Genomic DNA, 11,473 nt, shown 5'->3' on the forward strand with positions numbered 1-11,473 from the left:
CATCTTTATTTTTTTTTTTAATTTTATTTTTTCCTTTTATTGAAAGTAATGTTTTCTCACATAATATATCCTGATTACAGTTTCCCCTTCCACTCCTGCTTCCAATTCCTCCCCACCTCCCTCCCATCCAGGTCCACTCTCCTTCTGTCTTTAATTAGAAAACAAACAGATTTCTAAGACATAATAATATACAACATGACCTGACACATCGCGTCACGACACAATACAATATTGTGAGTGTCGTTAGTAGGGTTTCTATGGCTGTGATGAAATACCATGACACAAAAGTTAGTTGGGGAGGGAAAGGGTTTATTCGGCTTATACGTCTACATTGCTGATCATCACCAAAGGAAGTCAGGACAGGAACTAAAACAGGGCAGGAACCTGGAGGCAGGAGCTGAGGTAGAGGCCATGGAGGGGTGCTGCTTACTGGTTTGCTCCCCATGGCTTGCTCAGTCTGCTTTCTTATAGAACCCAGGACCACTAGCCCAGGGATGGCCCTACCCACTATGGGCTGGGCCTTCCCACATCATCACTAATTAAGAAAATGCCTTACAGCTGGATCTTAAGAAGGCATTTTCTCATGTGAGGCTCCTTCCTCTCTGATGACTCTAGCTTGTGGGCAAGCTAACACAAGAACGGCCAGTACAATAAGATAAAACAGAAATGAACACATCAGAATTAGACAGAACAAACAACAGAAGGAAAAGAGCCAAAGACAAGGTACAAGAAACGGAGACCCACTCTGAAGGAGTCCACACACTCAGGAATGCTATAGAACACTAAACTGGAAGTCGTAATACATGCGCAGAGAAGCCAGTGCACCGCCCCCCCCCCCTGCATGCTGCTTCAGCCTCGGTGAGCGCACAGGCCCGGCTGTACCCTAACCCTGAGTCCAGCTGCTGTCCATGCGCTCTTGGGAATTCAAGTTGTGCAAAGTGGTTTCACAACTCTACCTTTTGAATGCCTTGCTTCAGGAGTCAGCAGAACTTTGCTCTTCACAATCCTCGGGGCTTCGAGGTAAGCAGAAAAGAGAGCACAGAAACCCCGTCATGCTGGGGACAGTGGCAGGTCCCGTGGAGGCCACTCCCAGTTTTCTACCTTCAGGGAAGGCATGAAGTGAGTTTTAGGTCTCAAGGAACCCCTGCATGCCCACTGCCACATTCAAGCCGTGGTCATGACCTTTGCAGTAAGGCCTGGGTATCACAACGCAACACTGCCTACCAAATGTTGCTTTAGACAGGAAGTGAAATTTTCCCATGGATCTGTTACCAGAGAGAACTGGAAAATGACCTTAGTCCTTGGGTAATGTGGCCTAAGGTCAGGGACACCTTCTGTTGATCACTTTCCCTGACAAGGAATGAAGCGTGAGTCAGAAGAGAGGTCCAATGAGATCTTAATGAAATCAGAGTATGGGGACAGCGCACACCTTGAGAGAATGGCACGGCAGGAAGACAGAGCAAGGATAAAGAGCCAGCTGTCCCGAGCCTCGGCCTGGTTGTCACTGGCATTGAAGTGCGCATGGAAACTTTTCCACCCAGAATGAAGTGAGCCTGACGCATAAAAACTGTACCTCTCCTGTTCTCGCCAACCTAAGAAAGAATGACTAACCACGTTCTATTACTTTGTAGCCAAAGGCTGTTCTGTGTGGCCCGAAACTTGGGTTGAGAATTTGAGATAGGAGATAGTTAACGACATTTCTGACCTCGAGCTTATCCGTTGGCGCTGTTCTCTTGGGACCGGGACTGAACAGCTAATTGTATTTACTGTCTTCAATTTGCCCTTTAGCTTTGTGGCCAGTTTAAAGCTGCTGTTATTAGCTCATCTTTAACCTAACAATTAAGAACTCTGAGGGCCTCTTCTGCGTCATGAGCTTATTTTGTACACATGTATGTTTTGCCCACATGTATGTTTCTGCACCACATGTGTGCCTGTTGCCTGAAGAGGCCAAAAGAGGCCATTGGATCCCCCTGAAACGGGAGTTACACACAGTTGTGATCCTCCCTGCCAGTGCTGGAAATGGACCCTGGTATCTGCAGGAGCAGGCAGTGCCCTTAACAGCTGCGCCATCTCTCTGGCCCCTTCTGGCTCATTTTTAAGAAAGCAGTGACAAGTAGTTGAGGACTGCTTTGCTGACAGGTTAGCATTTGAAAGGTTCAGGCTACCTCTGAGAATCTGCTTTCTGACTCCTTGACTATGCCCACAGACCAGTGGCTGATTTACTAGGTTAATTTTTCCTGTGTAGTTCCTCTATATTCACAAAGGCTATCTCCTTTATGGCCAGTCAGTAGCGAGGGCAAGGGAACTTCAGTGTTTCCCTTTAAAAATCCTGTGTGAGGGCTAGAGAGATGGCTCACAGGGTAAGAGCACTGTTCTTCCAAAGGTCCTGAGTTCAATTCCCAGCAACAACATGGTGGCTCACAACCATCTATATTGAGATTTGGTGTGCAGGTGTACATGCAGGAAGAACACTGTATACATACATACATACATACATACATACATAGCGACACGCATGTGGCACCATCAGTAGTCTTCCCCTCTTGTGGTGAAAGCTAACAGGTTTGTTCTGGCCAGTTTACCTTGGCGAGCATCAGATAGCTAACCTTTCTTGGAATTAATCTCTTTCTTCTTTTCATAATTAAAAAAAGCACCTCTGTTATGTCAAGCATCATGTATTTTTCTTAAATACTTGGCATAACCTAAAATAGAATTGAATTTTTGAAAGGTCAGCCTGATGAAATTATCCAAGAAGAATTATCATTTACGTTAATTGGTGCTCTTTAGTAGATGAAGGCGTCGGCAGTATAGAACAGCGAGCGATCAGTCATGAAGTCAGCAATCCGCGAGGAAGGATCCAGCCCGAGACGTTATTCTATTAAGACCTTTAAAACTGTCAGCGACACTGTGAGGCTCAAATAAAGGTTTAGCAGGTACAAAATTGGGTGCGCTGCTTTGGTTTCTGATTTTGTTTGTGCTCTGGAGCCCAAACCTATGGCCTTGAGCGAGCATTCTACCCCTGAGCTGTAATATTTTCAGGCCGTGTTAAGTCTCTGCTATTTCATAGGCCTACATGTGCATGCAAAGCAGTACTTATTTGAAGAAAAAAAAAAGAATGAAATTTATGTTCACCTAAAACCACTGCTTGTCTTTTACTGTACAAATATTGATTCTGGGTCAAAGCTGTGTCAGTGTAACATAACTCCTTTTTAAAGGAAATAAGAAAAATAATTTATTCTGAGAAAACATTCGGGAATGTGAATTCAAATTACTCTAAATGACATGCTCTGCTGGGTAAAAGGTTGCATGAACTTTTATGGGCGCAAAGCAAAAAAGCTCTGCTTTTGTTTTTCTCCTCCAAATACATCAGTGGAGGCTGTAGGAGGAGAGTGCTCTCTCTCTCTCTCTCTCTCTCTCTCTCTCTCTCTCTTTCTCTCTCTGTGTATGTGTGTGTGTGTGTGTGTGTGTGTGTGTGTGTGTGTGTGTGTGTGTGTGTGAAGGTGCCTGTATACCAGGTATGGCGGAGGCTAGGGGTTTGTTAAGGTTGGCAATACGCCCCATGAGTTCTATCAGGTAGCCAAAGGGATGTTGGGCGAGGCACAGAGGTTGGCAGTAAATGGCATTTGAAAGGTACAAACAGAAGTCAGGATAACTCCAGCCCTCAACCTGCCGCATCTGTCTCTCTGTAATCAGTGCTCTAGCTGGCCTCGGACAGGGCAGCGGGCAGGCCCGTCACTATGAAGGAAGCAGCACCTTCAGGGCCTGTCGGGACCAGCACAGGTGGATTTCATTTTCTTCTGACACCAGGCAGTGTCTGCCCTCCTTCTTGGTTGTTGTTAAGCAAGAGAAAGCTTGCTTGCACTAGTCAGCAGAGAGCCCGCTGCTTTCCCTGAGTGGAAGGATGTCATCTCTCACAGAATTCATCTTTTTCTAGGGTACATAAGCAAATCCCATGGGATTCGTTTCAACTCACAAACTTCCGCTCTCTCAAAGTCAAACTGCTATAGAATATCCATCTGATCCTTCTCCCAGGCCTATGCTTGTGTGGACAGGAAGGAAAACACCATTTAACTGTTGTGCGGTTTCTCTGGCGATTTTCAGTAAGACTTGCAGTAATGGGAGGAAGGGATGCTATCTCTTTTTTTTTTCCCCCTGGGCGCTAATTGCCAAGCCTTGCAATATCTTGTCTGGTAGGAGTGCTGGCTGTAGACCTTGGGCCAGCCCAATGGTAACTGTTAGGTCCACAGGAAACTCCAACTCCCCAAACTCTGAAAGGCAGTCCAAATATCTAGAACCGAAGTCAACGTGGACTACAAGAGGATTTCTGGTGGCTGGAAAAAGCCAGCGTTCCTGAGGAGCTTGTGAAACTGGGTCCCATCTGCCCCCCCAAAGGAGTCTGGCAGAAGGAACTTATGGCCACCCAGGGGTGCCTGCCCATCAGCATATGAAGGTGCACGCTTGGCCATGTCCAGCCTGCTGCCATGTTTGATATGGAGTACCTGAAGAGAGCAACTCCAGAGAGGCCTGAGTACACCCCATGGAGACTTATTAACTGCTGATGGGATTGGACCAAGCCGATTAGAGGGAAGCGGCCCTGACCTCTGGCTGGGTTGAGTTTTTAAAGACAAAGCCACAATCTTGACGCATACAGAATGCCAGTGTTGTTTATAGAAGCAGAGAGAGAACAGTTAAGTGAGCAGGTAGCTGACCTTTACCTCAGGGTCACATGGATAGGAATTTAGGGCTGTTTCAGAGACCAGTTTTACCCAAGATAGTTTTAGCATGTAGAGTATTCTTGGGAATATGTTCATAAGATGATGGCTTAACTGAGTTCACTAGCCCACTACAACGTTCAGGCTACTCCTTTCTCTTTCTGTTCTGGACCCTTACAGAGCCCCTGGCCATTCTGCCTCTCACGTTTACAATAAAATCCTAAGCACACCATGGAGCGGTCACGCTGGCAGTTTCTTTATGGTACACCCCCCCCCCCATGCATATGGTAACACTGTGATTTAGGGCTGAACTCGGGCACACATGGTGTCAGCATACCCTCCCCTTGGGCTTGAGACTAAGACCAGCCAGGTGGATAGAATATTAACCAGCCTTTTGAGGCTATGACAAAATATCCCAAGATTTAAACGTGAAGGAAGGAAGGAAGGAAGAAAGGGACGAAGGAAGGGTTGATTTGACTCAGTTTACGCGGTTTAGTGGTTGGCTGCCTCCACTGTGTGTGCCTGTGGTGAAGGAAAAAACTGTCAGTGGCAGAATGGTGTGATGGGTCAAAGCTGCAGAGAGAGGGAGGTTGTAAGGGAGGGGGAGAGGGAGGGGAATGGAAGGAGAGAGGGATGGAAAAGGAGGGGGAGGGGGAGGGGAGGGAGGGCGAGGGAGGAGGGGAGGGAGGGGGAGGGAAGGGGAGAGGGAGGGGAGGGGAGAGGGGATGAACGCGAGTGAGACTGGGTGCAGGGTCCAGGGAAAGGATCCTTCAGAGTGTGACACCAATTAACCTGCTTTCTCCACCTCGGCTCCATCTCCTGACAGCTCATCTCATTCAGCTATGAAATCATCAATGGACCAGTTTGGTTTTGATGATGTTAGACCCTTTATGATCTAATTATTACCCAGCAGTATCACTAATTTCAGACCAAGCCATCAACACATGAATTTCTGGGGGCACAATGCAGACTGAAGTCATAACAGTTAACTATGCCTAGATGACAGGCAGAGAGAGAGAGAGAGAGAGAGAGAGAGAGAGAGAGAGAGAGAGAGAGAGAGAGAGAACTTCCCCTGTTGGTAACTTTCTATGTGAAAATTTCTGCCTCTGTGTAAGAAAAATAATACTACCTTCACCCATGGACCGACAGCAAGGAGCTCCATGCTTGGCTTCTCTCCTGGCTTCCGCACTTTGTAACCTTTGCCACCGAGGATCTTAATCTGTGTCCTCGCCTTAGTGAGCTGTGGCTGTATCAGAGCTCTGGGTTCCGTGAATCCTTCTAATGAGTTGATCTATAGAAGTGGCTTGGGACTCTAAGCTTATCGTTGGTGTCAGAAGTGAAAACTAATTTATGAGTGGTTCCCCAAGGTCATCACTGGGGAGTGTTTGAAGTTCTTGGTGGTTGCCTGGTTACCATGGGCCTTAGGTGTGGGAGTTTATATGTGGCAGAAGTGAAGACATTTTAAAGATACATAATCTGACTGTCAGACATCAAAACAGTGGACCCCAGGAAACCCACACCCAGAGACACAAGCTGGAGAGGGAACTTGTTTCCAGAAAAAGATTTCACATGACTCCGACAGCTTGGCAGGCTATCTTCCTGAGGCTGCTGGGCCCACGATCCCAGAGAGCACACCTTGACAGGGATTGCTTAGATGTGCACATCCCTGTGCTCCTGGACTTGGGGGGACAATGTGGTCTCACTGGGCTTCTTTGTCTCTGTTCCAAACGTGGCCACAGTGAGTAAGCATCCATTTTCTGCTTCCCATTCTTTTCCGTTTATTAAAAATAGATTTTTTTGTCTCTAACACAATTCATCCTGATTATGGCTTTCTACTTGCTCTGCTCCTTTCAGCTTTTCCTCCCCTCTTCACCCATCTGAGTGCACCCCCTTTTCGGTCTCTCACTAGGAAATAAACAGGCTTCTAAGGGATAATAATAAAATATAACAAAATAAAATATAATAAGAGAAACCAAAAAAAAAAACTCTCTCAACGGCACAGGACAAGACAAATGGAAGGAAAAGAGGCCAGAGAAGGCACAAGAGTCAGAGGCCGCTTCCTCTTTTACCTTGGCCTTGTGAATTAGCTTATTAAAAGGCGGCTGGATCTGACTTGGCGCCCAAATTGTAATCTCCCAACTTTGAAAATGAAAGGAAGCTGTAAGGTGGATCGTGAAGACAGGTCACCAGGTTTCAGCTAATCCAGCTATGGCTGCTAGTCTTTACCACCACGCTCGAAGAGAAACATTACCCTAGAACACTGGCAGAACACGTCTAGCATTCCTTTTGGCCGCCAAGAAGTCTGTCCACACTAGTTCATACTTAGAAAGTATGAGCCGAGGACGTAGCTCAGTTGTCGCGCGCTTGTGTGGCATGCACAGGAGAACCCTGGGTTCAGTGACCAGAACTTGTTAAACTGAATGTGGTTCCGTGCACCTGTAATTGTGGAGGTGGAGTCTGGAGGATTAGAAGTTCCGATTAATCCTCTATCAGCAGTGATTTTGATGACTGTGTGTGGGATGTGTGGGACTACATTAGACCTTGTCAAGAAACAGACCAGAACAAACCGGAGCAAAACAAAGGGATCTTAGAAAACACTAAGACCGGAGGCACAGAGCAAAAGGCTTGCCTGGGTCTGCGGGCCACTGTCACCCGGTGTCACGGCAGTGACTGAGGCACCTTTACACGGCAGGGTGGGAGCAGGCCTTAGACTGCCTTCTGTTGCTGTGATAAAACACAAAAGCAACTTGGGAGGGAAAAGTTTATTCCAACTTATAGGACAGTGCACCGTCTAGGGAGGCTGAGACAGGAAGTGAAAGAGACCCTGGGAGCGCTACTTGCTGGCGTGCCTCCCTGCTCAGAGCCAGCCAGCTTTCTCACACAATCCAGGACCAACTGTGCGGGGGCGGGGTGGTGGTGGTGGTGGTGGCATTGCTCACAAACGGGCTGGGCCGATCCACAGTAATCGTCACTCATGGCAATGCCCCACAGACAAGTCCACAAGCGAATCTGATGGAGGCACCGCCTCAAGTGAAGGCTCCCTTTCCCAGCTGTTCAGACTGATCTAGGAGTCAACAGTTGTAGGTCGCTATCCCAGTCCAGATATATAAACAAGGCGACTTTTCAGGGACAATTAGCTTAGAGTCTGAAAGTATGCCAAGAAGGGGGGTCGTTTTCTTCCAACAAATGCTGCTGCGGCTCCTGCTTTATCCCACAAAGGGTTGTGTGCTAGAACCTTAGTTTCCTGGGTGACTGGGTGAGGGGTGGAGCCTTTAGGAAGTGGAGCTTAATGAAGGCCATGATGTCACGTGGTGGAGGGTGGGGGGAAGAGGGGCGAGGAAGGGAGGGGGCCTCTCTACTTCCGTAGATGGACTACTGTCTCTTGGAAGAGTGTTAGGTCTGCGATTGGATTAGTTTCCTCAAAAATGGCCTGTTTTAAAGTGGTTTAGCCTTCTCAGCCCACTCTTTTCCTTTTCTTTTTCCTTCACTTGTATCTTTTAGCACATGGCAGTGTCCTTTCTATTTCCTGTCCTGCAGTGGCACGGCCAAGGGGCTCTCATAACCGGGTTCCATTCTATTGGTACCAGAAGCCCAATTTCTTCATAAAATACTCAGCTTCAGGTATTTTGTCATAGTAATTCAAAATGAGCTAAGACAAATGACCTTCATAGCTAAAGGAGGATGGTCAGGTTTTTTTCCCCCACTGATTATGTTCCTTGCCCACGTCATGGTGAATGCTGAGATTAAGGGTGGTATTTTTTCATGAGGCTGCAAAACAGCACCAGTTAAGGGAAGCCCTGTCAGGTGTGTTATCCGAGCTAGTCTAATAGGGGATGAGGAGAGAATGAGGGGCAAACCCAAGGGATGTGTCCTAGTGACCAGAAATCTTTCTATGGTTGTTGGTAAGTGGGTGAATAAAGCTGACACGGAAACGAAAGGTTGGTGAAGTAAGCAGTTGGGTTGGCCAACGGGGACCGCTGGTGGCCCCCCAGGATTAACGTTCCTTAACAGCTCTGCTCTGTTTGCTCCTGTGTCGACAAATTAAGAAGCACGGAGAGCGATGGCAGTGAGACACCTGAGTGGAATCAGATCTGGTGATGGCTTCCCAGGCTGCGACCCCCTGAGTCTTCTGGCTTCGCCCCCAGCAGGGGGTGTTTGCGCATGGCTTTTCTGGGAGACCCTGGCAAGGCACCCGATGCACGGTATTTCCAAAGCCACCTGGTGAAGTCTTCCGAGGGCCACAATCAAACTGGGAGGGTGGGGGCACACAGTGGTGGAGGGGAGCTGGAAATGTCTGAGAGGGCTCTGTCTGTCTCCTTTACCTCAATGTTTTCTTGGGCTGGATAGTGTTAGGACTGAGGAACACTTTTTTTTTTCCCTTGAGTGCTGTAAAACTAAATGCATCCGAGTCAGGCCGTTGTTGATTGGCTATGCTAAGGGGATCGGCTATTTCTGCTCAGGTTCACACTGCTTAATTTGAAACACTACAGATTATCCAGTGCACAAGAAGAAATCAATGACATGTTAGAAACAGAAGCGCTGATGTCAATAATTCTTTGTATAAGAGCCCAGCCCCGGTGACCTGTGAATAAAGGCAGGGCTTACATAGAGTAATGGAGACCCGAGGCTTGAGTAAAGTAGTGCCACCCACAGCAGCAGTTGTCCCGATATAGTTCAACAGTGCAGGAAGTGTGGCAGGAGAAATGACAGTGCTGTTCTGATCCAGCATTATTTTTTTTTCTACCTTCATCTTGGAGAGCAGCAGGTTGCAGTATGTGCTCATGTGGGAAGAATCCCAATTTACAAATTACTCTATAGTGCTGTTAGAATTCACCAACAGCTGTCATAACGTGGGCACACGAGATTGGGGTTGACTCCGGTTTTTAGGGTAATGGTATGTATTAATGCTTGGCAGAGAGGTGCCCCACCCACCCCATTCCCAGAAGACTCAAATATTGAAGGATTGATCTTCAGCCATTGACACTGTTGACAGGTGGTTCTCATGACGGGGCACTGGTGGCTGAGTGGCCTATGAGGATGTGGGGCCTCGTGTGAGGCGGCAGGTCACTTGGGTGTGACTTTAAAAGATATATATTGCCCTCTGACTCATCTTCATTTCCTCCTCCCCAGGTCACAGTGAAGTGATTGATCAATTATGTATTCTGCACCAAAACTCCATTGCATCCCAGATCCCATGGTGATGGGGCCAAGTCACTTGGGACTGAAGTCTCTGAAACTCTGAGCTAAAGCAAATGCCTTCCTCATTAGGTTGATTTCCTCAGGAATTTTCTCACAGCATTGAGAAACTAATACAGTTTCTTTCTTTCTTTCTTTCTTTCTTTCTTTCTTTCTTTCTTTCTTTCTTTCTTTCTATAAGAGCCCAGCTCCAGTGACCTGTGAATAAAGGGAGAGCTTATGTAGAGTAACGGAGAATTGAGGCTTGAATAAAGCAGTGCCACCCACAGCAGCAGTTGTCCCGATATAGTTCAACAGTGCAGGAAGTGCGGCAGGAGAAATGACAGTGCCGTTCTGGCTGATCCACACTCTATTTTCCACCTTCATCTTGGAAAGCAGCATTTCATGTAGTCTAGGCTGGCCTTGAACTTGTTGTGTACGGAATACCATAATGATGACACTGTGATGATATCTTAAAGCAGAGAGCAGGTGAGAACCGACCTAAATGTAGGAGCAACGCAGACGACCAATAAACTGACTGATAGATCTATGATCATTCCAGCAATTGGGCCAAATAGTAGGATTCTTAGGATAACTTGCCTTACAGCCACACATAACATCACACAGGCAATAGAAGCAATTCATAGTCTCATTTTTAAAAAATTCTTCTCTCATACAGTCCATCTCTATGGCAGTCTCCTCTCTCTCTCCACTCCTCCCAGTCCCTCCCCCATTTTCCCTGCCCCCCCCCCCCAGATCCACTGCCTCTCTGTTTCCCTTTAGAAAAGAGCAGACCTCCCAGGGATATCAGCTGCATATGGCACAGCAAGTTACAATAAGACCAGACACCAGCCCTCGTATCAAGCCTGGAGGAGGCAACCCAGTGGGCAGAAAAGGGTTCCATGAGCAGACAAGAGAGTCAGAGACACCCTCATTCTCATTGTTAGAAGTCCCACAGAGACCCTGCACGAAACAACCACAGTGTGCATGCAGAGGACCTCTGTGATTGCTGCTTTGGTCTCTGTGAGCCCCTGTGAGCTCTGCTTAGGTGTTTCTGAGGGCCGTGGGTCTCCTGGTGTTCTGGACCCCTCGGGCTTTACAGTCCTTCCTGCCCCTCTTCTTTGGGACTCTCTATGAACTGAAGCAATTCATACTTTCATTCTGAACAGAAACCATGCTTGGTGGGCCTGTCTGGGTTTTGAAGGATGTCTACTTCTCTTTGGGAATATCACAAGCACTTATCTGTAAAACTACTTCCAAATATAAGAGTGTATTTGAATGGGGTAAAAAAAAATCAATATGTGTTTGACTCAAAAAAAGTAAGCTCTCTTGACGCGATTGGGCCATTTGAGCTATACTCACCCGTGATTTTGGAATTGTCTGCAACACTTAGTTAGGCAGACTAGAGATTGCTGCAAAATCTTACGGGTGCTACCCAGAGGTGAGTAGTGGGATTTTTGTACCAGAACATTCTGGAATAGTGTGGTAAGACACAACACGCAAGACTCCTTTAGTAGCTTGCTGAATGAGAATGAGGACATGGCGGCTCCTGGGGTTGGCTGAGGAGGACTTTTATTGCAGATATG

The sequence above is a fragment of the Acomys minous genome (assembly GCF_964271855.1).
Source record: "Acomys minous genome assembly, chromosome: 18".
Lineage (NCBI taxonomy): Eukaryota > Metazoa > Chordata > Mammalia > Rodentia > Muridae > Acomys > Acomys minous.